The following is a 10,376-nucleotide window of genomic DNA, read 5'->3' as shown; positions in this document are numbered from 1 at the left end:
TCTTTATTTTCTTGATGTAAACTCCCAGGGACATCTGAGGCCTTCCTGTGGAGATACTCTGTTTGGAAATACTGAGAATTGTCCTGTAAAGATTCATCACTTAGAACCGGAGTGTCGTGAGGAGACCATGACAAGAATGACCACATCTGCTTGTTACTGACATCAGGACCCCCTTGAGGGGCCTTCAGTTGATTTGTGAAGTGATAAGAAAAAGAAGATAATAAGAAGATTTGAGAGGGCATGGAGCATGAGGAAAGAAGATGAGACTCCTGTCATTTCATCTATGGTGGGATAGGATCAGGTCAGGGAGGGAGACTGGTGGCTGGGGATTGAATGCAGCTCCTGAGAAATTTAACCAAGGAGAACATGTCCTCAGGGCAATGACAAAGCCCCCTTTTGACCGCATGTTGCATGCACCCCTATGCTCCCTTTGCTGCCTTCTGCACTTCATCCACACCCCACTCTAGCACCTCTATGGTAGCAGGTCACCCAGTCCAGGGCTGTTTATACCTGGCCTCAGGCCTATCAGGGTCATTTTCAAACATGGAACTATTTATACAGAACAAGAGAGAAAACACATATCAGGTTTCACCCTGAAATCCTGGTGTCTGACCCCGGTCTCTGTCCTCTAACTCTACCCTACACACACACACACACACACACACACACACACACACACACGTATGCACACACCCATATGCACACGCACCCACATAACACACACTGATATGGTTTGACTGTGTCCCCACCTAAATCTCATCTTGAATTCCCAGGTAATTGATTCATGGAGGCAGGTCCTTCTTATGCTCTTCTCATTATAGTGAATGAGTCTTACAAGATCTGATGGTATTAAAAAGGGGAGTTTCCCTGCACAAGCTCTCTTCCCTTGTTGGCCTTTATGTGAGACCTGCCTTTCTCCTTCTGCCATGATTGTGAGGCCTCCCCAGCCATGTGGAACTGTAAGTCAATTAAACCTCTTTTGTAAATTTTCCAGTCTTGTGTATGTCTTTATCAGCAGTGTAAAAATGAACAAATACACACACACAGAACCAGGAACTCCCACCCTTTATCCCATAAGAACACAGCCCAGGCACAACTGTCCTGGGGGAAATGAAGTCAGGCAAACTAGAAAGTACCCTTCCTTCTTCTACCTCACTTTATATCCAGAGAGTTTTGAAATAACCAGCAATATGAAGGAAAATAGTAGCACGTGATAATTTTTTCTCTGCTTCCCAAAGTGTAGATTGCCTGTGTTTTTTCTAATATCCAGTCATGTGTCACTTAACAATGGGAATACATTCTGAGAAATACATCGATAGGAAATTTCACTGTTGTGTGAACCTCATAGAATGTGGTTACACAAACCTAGATGATACAGCTACTATACACCTAGGCTATATCATACAACCTATTGCTTCTAGGCTACAGCTCATGCCACCATACCTGGCTAATTTTTGTATTTTAGTAGAGACAGAGTTTCACCATGTTGGCTAGGTGGGTCTAGAACTCCTGACCTCAAGTGATTTTTCCACCTTGGCCTCCCAAAGTGCTGGGACTACAGGCATGAACCACTGCACTTGGCCAATTACTCTGACTTCTATCAGAGTTGAAAACAAACAGTTTTGCCCCAGGACTCTGAGAATATTTGGAATTTTATCCCTGGGTTATCTCATCATTATTTTTCTTCTCCTTCCCTCTTTCCCATGACGACTCAGAAATCTCCAGAGGCTTTTAATATTGTGGCTCCAGGTAGAGAATGTCATGCTAAGTATTCAGCCTCAGGACTAGGTAGCCTCTCTTTTCTCCCAGGCTTGTGAAGGGCCAAGAGATGAATAGAGAGTGAGAAAGGCATCTTGGTTAAAGCAGACTCAAGGACATTGGGGTGAGTGGTCCAGCCATTCGCTTCCATTTTCCCTCTGGTGGGCTGAACTGGTCTTCAACAGCTAGTCACAGTCACTTCTTCCATACCTGTCATCTGTCATAGGGTGACAGATGAGAAACAGCACATTGGAATAAAGTCAGCAGACCTGCAGCAGTATGCAATGCCTCCCACAGGAAGTAAGGATTTTGCCTGTAAACTGGGGAAGTTGGTACCAAATGTTTGGAACCCCAGTTACCTCAAAACCACTTACAATATGCCCTCAGATCCTAACATTGTGACTGGAGGAGATGATCTGGCAAAAGGCCAGAGTGTTCTGTGGAGCTGGACTGAGGTCATGAACTTCATGCCAGGCTGCATTAGAGTAACCACATTACACAGCTCCATTAAGGTTACTGTTCACATGCCCAAATTCAGCATATTTGCTCAATTACTGTATTCTAAAAATTTCTAGACATTTTGTTTTCTTGTCAAATTTGGGAGATAATTTTTGTAGTTTGCTGTTCCCTGTAGGTATTTTCAAAGCTTTTTAAAATTTACTTAAATAAAATAAAAAGATCATTTTGGCTGGGCTTGGTGGCTCACACCTGTAATCCTAGCACTTTGGGAGGCCTAGGTGGGAAAATCGCTTGAGCCCAGGAGTTTGAGACCAGCCTGGTGAAACTCTGTCGCTACAAAAAAATACAAAAATTAGCTGGGTGTGGTGATGTGGGTTTGTGGTCCCAGCTACTTGGGAGGCTGAGGTGGGAGGATCATCTAAGCCTGGGAGTTTCAGGCTGCAGTGAGGTGAGATTGTGCCACTGCATTCCAGCCTGGGCAACAGAGTGAGATCCTGTCTCTGGAAAAAAAAAAAAAAAAAAAAAAAAAAAAAAAAGATGGTTTTATAAACAGTGTCTGATAAATTCCAGTGTTTGGAATCTTTATGACTCTCTCTGTCCTGTCTCTCTCTCTTTCTCTCTCTCTCTCCTTCTCTCCCTCTCCCTCTTGTTGATGTCTGATTTTATTTATTTGCTACTCTTAGCAAATAAATAAAAATCTTATTTTTGACTGGACTCAGAGGTAGAAGCTTTCAGAGATAACATCCTCAGTCTCTTGGCAATCTGTTTCTAATGTTTTTCTTTGACCTCCTTCATGTTCTTGGTCAAAAGCTTAGCATATTCTGCAGCTTATTTTTATTTAGATATTTATTATTCTTCCAATAGAAGAATTCTTCTAATATTATTCTTTTATTAGAAGAATAATAAATATCTAAATAAAAACGTTATAGTCTTAATATGCTTTAAATTCAAAAGGAGAAAATTAGAAAACTTGCTTGAAAGATATTAAAGAAGACCTAAATATAGGGAAAGATGTACCATGTTCATGAATTGGAAGACTTGGTATTACAAAGCTGTCAATTCTCCCAAGATATATGTAAACATTTAAAGCAATCACTATCAAATTCCCAAAGAGGACTAGATCTTCACACTCTACCTCAGACTTATCTATTTTCCATCATTCTTTTACCTTCTCTCCAATGATCTTTCCAAATGAGGGAATTTGGAAAGTAATTTTAAAGGATTGCATCTCTCACCAGCAGGATTTGCCTCTTCATTATCTCTCACATCTGTTTCCTTGTTGCCTTCCCCATGATCACTATGACCACTTCTTGTCCTTGACCTGGAAAAATTGATTTTTGGTACCTGGGAGGTTCTCTGAGTGATGGAGCTATTGTGTTTGGCTTAGAAATGTTTGTCTTTCCCAATCTGGGCAAAAAAGTGAGACCCTATCTCTACATGAAATAAAAATATAAATTAGCTTGTCATGGTGGTGCGTACCTGTAGTCCCAGCTGCTTGGGAGCTGAGGTGGGAGGATAGCTTAAGCCTGGGAGCTTGAGGCTGCAGGGAGCCATGATTGTGCCACGGTGCTCCAGCCTGGGAGACAGAGTAAGAACCTGACCTTTTTTTTAAAAAAAAAAAATGAAATAAGTATTTGTCTTTAAGGCTAGAAGGAAAGAAAGGATCCAGGCAGCACACACCTGTGGGAAATGGGGCAGAAGTAAGACAAGGACAAGAGGTGAGGGGGGAAGAGAAACATACAAGTGATTTTGGTGTTGCAGTCTTCCTGCTCCTCCACCCTGGAGTAGTAACTTACATTCACTGATTTCTAGGAAAGACGAGGAGCCAACTGAGATAGAATAAACAAAAAACCTTACACCTAAGTGGGAGACTGCTTGCAAAGATGGCTGCAAATGTCCCTCTATCCTTGTGTGAGCTTCCTCTGAAATGTAGCTTTGCTGTAAGCCCATCAGGAGGTGAACTTTATTTCCTTCGAATCTGGGCTGTTCATGGGACTTGCTTTGCCAATTAGAAAGCAGAAGTGGTACTGTGTGGCTTCTGACTATAGGCCTCCAGAGGCCTTGCAGCTCCCATCTCTATCCAGAGGATGCTACAATCACTGTATGGAAGATGAGAAACACAAAGAGATACAAAGACTTGGCTGACGATTGACATCAACTGTCAGACGTGTGAGGGAGGCCACCTGGACCCTCAGGCCCTCATCAAACCATCAGACGATTCCTGGAGCCACATGAGTGACCTGAGGGAAACCACCCAGCTAAGCTGACAGGATTACAAGCAAATAATGTGGTTGCTATGTTAAGCCAACTAAGTTTTCAGCCATTTGTTTCCTGGTAATAGGTAGATAACTTATACAAAGTGTATCCTCCATTGGCATTCCATGGGGCCAGGTTTCAGGGGATCTGGAAAAGCCCCTGTGTAGGGTGTACTGTGAAAAAAGAAAGAGACAGAGCGAGTTAGCAGGATTCTGGGTCAGGAGTCTGATGGGATGCTGGCTCTGAGGATGGCATGCAGCTAGTACTTCAAACCCACTTCAAGGAAGGAAAGCAGTTGTGTGGGGACGGAGAGCCACTATTGCGAGGCCTGACAGGGCTGTCCCGACTGGGCACAGCAGAGTGAAGGAGGGACCTCTTTCTAGTCTGAGGTAGTGCTTACAATCCAGAGAGAGCTGGTGCATCAGTGTCTAGAACCTCTCCGCAAAGGGCGCGGTGTACAGGGATGGGAGGAATCTGCCTCAAAGCTGTCACCATGTCTCCATTCAGGTGGCCCATTAGTGAGCAGGCAGTGGTGACGTGTGCAGTGTGTATGGCCCTCCAGCTATGATGGTACCAGGGAGTTATGATTGGGACTGATTTGTGGCTATGTGTGCACTTTATTTGGTGGTTCCAGAAATGTATGGGAAACATCAGCTTTCAAGGGCGCAAGCAAGAGAGGCCTGGTGTGTGAATGGACTTTGCACTCCTGACCCTGAATCCAGTGGCAGGGGGTGGGCGGGGGGAGACAGAGGACGCTTGGGTGGCAGGTACTAACTGGCCGTGTATGAGACCAGCACATCTGGAACCTCACGCCATCCCCATATCGACGTTATGAGATGGCCATTGTTATGACTCCGGTTCAGATGAGGAAACTGGTTTAGAGAGGCTGTGTAACGTGCCCAAGTCCACCCAGCTCATTTGTCTGGAGGTGAAACTCCAATCTGGCTTTAACCACTGTTACATACTGTCTTCTGGGGAGCAGGTTGGTTTCCTTTTTAGTTTCTAAGGACATTTGCCTTATTAGGCAGTATTGATCACTGTGGTAGTTTGTCCTCTCACTGCTATAAAGAGATACCTGAGACTGGGTAGTTTATAAAGAAAATAAGTTTAATCGGCTCACGCAGGCTGTACAGGAAGCATGGCTGGAGCCTCAGGAAACTTACAATCACGGCATAAGATAAGGGGAAGCAGGCATGTCTTACGGAACAGGAGCAGGAGTAAGAGGGCCGAGGGGGAGGTGCTGCACATTGTAAACAACTAGAACTCCTGGGAGCTCACTCACTATCTTGCAAACAGCAAGGGAGAAATTTGTCCCCGTGATCCAATCACCACACACCAGGCCTCCTCCTCCAGCACTGGGGATTACAACTGGACGTGAGATTCGAGCAGTGACACAAATCCAAACCATATCACTCACCAGGTAGCCCTCAAGGTCATCCTGACAGGACTGGGGCTGAATTTCATTAGGAGGTTGGGTGTAGTTTCAGTGGTGGCCACGAGGTGGTGTGGTCACCAGAAGATGAGCAGTGTCAGGTCTGCTTTGTGGGACAGTGGACTGCCCTGTCCCTGTTCTCGGAAGGCTGTCTTCTCTGCAACTTGACAAAGGCAAAGAAAAGCATCCCAGACAACACATACCACTCCATCTTTCACTATGGCCTGCTCCCTGCATTTGGCAGATCCCTCAGCCCTGGGGGAGAAATACTGACAGAGAGGTCATGACCCAAGAGAATACAATGAATTTCTGGACTTCTGCAAAGAAATGCTTTACTGGACGATATATATATATATATATGTATATATCTATTTTTTTGAGATGGAGTTTCGCTCTTGTTACCCAGGCTGGAGTGCAATGGCGCAATCTCGGCTCACCGCAGCTTCCGCCTCCTGGGTTCAAGCAATTCTGCCTCAGCCTCCTGAGTAGCTGGGATTACAGGCACGCGCTACCATGCCCAGCTAATTTTTTGTATTTTTAGTAGAGACGGGGTTTCACCATGTTGACCAGGATGGTCTCGATCTCTTGACCTCGTGATCCACCCACCTCTGCCTCCCAGAGTGCTGGGATTACAGGCATGAGCCACCACGCGCAGCCCAAGATATATTTTTTTTAAACAGGGAATGGACCACTGAGGTAGAGACAGAGGGGCGGTGTTCAGACTATTCCAGCGTCGAGCTGCTGAAACGTGGGCCTCCTTGGCCATTCTTCCTCACATACTGTGTAGAGTGTACTCAACATAGAGCTGATTTCAGTAAATGTTTGAATAAGTGATAACATAGACAATAATGAAAACAATAGTGATAACAATGAGCTCATATTGAACAGGTACAATATGCCATGGATGGCCATGCACTTGTTTATTTAATTCTCATGATCATTCCATTTTAACAAACAGGTGAAGTCACTTGCCCTGGGTTCCGTGAGTAGTGGGAGAGATGAGTGAGTGACTGAGCGATGGGGATAATTGTCGTGTGCTTTCAGGCCCAGCCTCAGTTCGTGTAATGGAAGAGTCAGGGAGAAGGGAGGCCACTGTAGGAGCCGAGAGAAGACCTGGGGAGGCAGAGTTTCTCTGATGGGTGGGCTGCCGGAGGGTGGGAAGACGCAGTAGGGTAGGCTGGGTGGCCGTGCATGTGGCACTGCAGCAGGGTGAGGGGGTAGGGCAGTGTATTCTCACCTCATGACCCAGCAGAAGCCTGGGCAGCACTGAGTGCGTGTGAGCCAAAGTTATTGTGGGCCATTTATGGATTAAAGCCATCTCGTTTGCTAAGGCAAATACTTGAGTGAGAAATCATGGGAAGATGGCCTGCCTTGGCCCCTTTGCAACTGGACAAATCCAGAGGCTCTCCTGGCCACTGTGATGTGGAAGGAGCCAGGACAAAGGATGTGCCCTCCCTAAGGCCCCTTCTCAGTGGCAGATAAATCATCGCAGAATGGGCCCCTTTCCCAAACTTTGCACTTCCTTTTTCAGTTGGGCACTGGAGAGATCATTCATCTCTTCCTAGCACTTTGTCAGCATCTGGAATGTGTTGCCAGGAGAAGAAAGGCCGTGGGTGCTCAGTATCTGCAAGTTTCACTCTGGGCAGCCTTGCCCTGTGTTCCGCTCCTCCTGCTCTTCTTCCTGCGGGATCCGTGTGTGCCTCTCTCTCCACGGCCTCTCAGTGGATCAGTGATTCTGGCCCCAACTCACTGCTGCTTCTTCTCTGAGCTCCAGACTTGTCTCTTCCTCCACCAAGGCCAGAGCAGTTAATAAGCTCATTGTACCTGCAAAGACAGCCACCTGAGCCGACATGGCAGGGGCAGCTGTCTGCACCCACAGCGTCTGAGCTGGAGGTGGGCAGTCCTCATCCCCCTGGGAGAACTTCCCTCAGCCTCCTCCTGGCTTCCAGGGCTGGCCCCTGGACCTGGCCTTGGAAATCTTAGTAAAGTGTGTGCTTTCCTCTTCAGTTGCAGGTCTTAGAAAAAAACACTGCCCAGATTTTCTCTAGGCAGGTAGTAGAAACACCAACCAAAGTCAAGTCTTCTCAAACCACACACATTTTTCAGCTGCCCTTGTACTTAACAGGCGAGCTCTTCAGAAGTTGAACTGTAGCCCTGCAGCCCTGGGACTGTTAAGGAAAGCCCAGGTCCCAGGTCCTGCCCCTGCCGTTTCTGGCTGGTCTACCCGTCTCAGTTGGCTCCGTCTCCCTCCCCAGCTCCCTGGACTCGCTGTCCTTTCTGGTCACATATGATCCAGTCCAGCCCAGGCCTGTCCTGCCACTGCCTGGCTAGGGTCCAGCCCTTCACTGGTATTTAGCAGGATCCTCCTTCCTTTGTATACAAAACTTCCTTTCTGCTCAGTCTTTTTCAATAACTCTCCAGGCACCATCTGCTCCAGATTTGAAACCTGGGAGTAGGGTCTGCTTAGACTTAAGTCTTTAAAAATCCCTGCCCTCCCCTGCCAACAGAACAGTACAAGGCACTGAGCCAGCCTCTGGCATTTGTCCCTCCCTCGTCCAAGGTCCCAGTCACCCCTGCCCTGACCTCCCTGGGCCTGCCAGATTCTGATCCTCTGCACAGCCCCAGCTGTGGGGCTCCACCGCTGCTCCCCATCTCTGCTGTTCTTTTCCGCTTGGTCTCTATCTCCATCTTCCCCATGTTCATGCCAATCCATTTCCACTTCTGTCTGAGCTTCATCCTATTCATTGGCAGGTGACTCTGAGGGTGACTTACTGAGAAGACTGAGGCCATCTGTCATGAGATTGTCCACATTCTCCCCTTGGACTCGAACATTTTCCACACTTTCTCCCTCCCTCCCGCTTCAAAGAAAGAACTACCCTCCACCTCTCCAAGGCTTTCACCAGCATTGCTTCTTCTAGGGGAAGAAACACACATCTTGAAGTCTGGCTATTTGGAGTTCAAATCCTAACTTTACCACCTTTTATATGTCCTTGGGAAAATTATTTGATTTCCTTGCACTTCAATTTCCTAATCTGTAAAATCAGGATAATTCTCCCCACTTCCCAGTGTGTGAGTGTGTGTGTGTGTGTGTGTGTGTGTGTGTGTGTGTGTGTGTTTCAATTCGCATACTGCATGTGAAAGCCTTGACCCTTAGTGGGCCTGAGTTACCCCACATTATTTCTGGTCCTGCTTCCTCTGACACCTCTCCTCTGTAAAGGCAAAAGTATTCTACCATCCAATCAGCATGCATTTATTGAGCATCTGCTCTGAGTTAGGCCTTGTTCTAGGTTCTGGGGGTACAGAATCGAGGCAATCATTATTGATTTTTCACCTAATAGCAACAAACCCTTTTCTTCCTTGGTCTCAGGGTCCCATTTTGTGTACCCATCAGGGAGCGTGTGCTCTGGGAAGCTGAGTTTGTCCTCCCTTCCAGGGAGAAATCATGACTGGTTGGAGCCAGCTTCACTTATCCTCTTCTACTTTGGTTTAGGGGTGGGCCCTTGATCTTCTCTGGCCAGGGATATAAAAGGGGAAGTTGGCTAGGGATTCTGAAAGATTCTAAACAGATGTGAGTATCAAAGTCCTTTCTCTTCCTTCTTACATGGTTGGGTTTTATGTGAAGGCTGGAGCTGTGGCAGCAATTCTTCTGTGTGAGAAGAACAAATATCAGCTCTGGGCTCTGATGCTGCTGAGCTTCTGAATGTGCATTTATGTGGGGACACAGATGTCCCTGATTATCTAATCACTTTTCATTGCTTCATCTATCACAGGCAGCTGAAAATGTCCTGCCATAAGCAGGAAGCAAGATGAATATAGTACCTGCCCTCAGATAGCTAATATTTGTCAGTAAGGAGATAGAAAATAAACAAGAAATAATAAATACATAGTATTAAAGCAAAAACTGACAATTGCTATAAAGAGGGCTAATAGAGGCAAGGGGACCCAGCCCGATGATGGCACACAGCCTTTCTAAAGAGGTAGGACTCAGACAAAGGCCTGAGTGAAGTGACATCATAGCAGATGATGATTTGGGGAGAGAGCATTCTAGGCAGGCGGAACAGCACATGCAAAGCCCTGGAAGAAACTGGGACCTCAGAAGAATACCAGTGTGACTGGTGCAGGGGATACCAAGGAGAGATGGCCTAGAGCTAACCAGGGTTAGATCACAGGCGACTCAATGGGCACCCACAGGTAGGTTCTGAACAAGGGGAGGCGTGATCTGCCTTTGGTTTTCGAAGGACAACTTGACTGCTGAGTGGGGAATAGGCTGGGTCATCAATCATCAGAGCGGGACTAGCCAGGAAGCTCCCTTCGTGGTTCAGGTTGGGGAACGATAGTCCCAGGGGAGGGTGGAAGGTGATGGTGAGAAGCATCAGATGTTTTAAGCAAAGCTTGCCAATTGATAAGATGTGATGTAAGGACTCAGGGGAGTCAAAGGTGACTGGGATTTTTTTTTTTTTTTTTTTCATTT

This window comes from Cebus imitator, unplaced genomic scaffold (assembly GCF_001604975.1).
Source record: "Cebus imitator isolate Cc_AM_T3 unplaced genomic scaffold, Cebus_imitator-1.0 Scaffold326, whole genome shotgun sequence".
In the NCBI taxonomy this organism is placed as follows: Eukaryota; Metazoa; Chordata; class Mammalia; order Primates; family Cebidae; genus Cebus; species Cebus imitator.
This window is presented reverse-complemented; position numbering follows the sequence as displayed.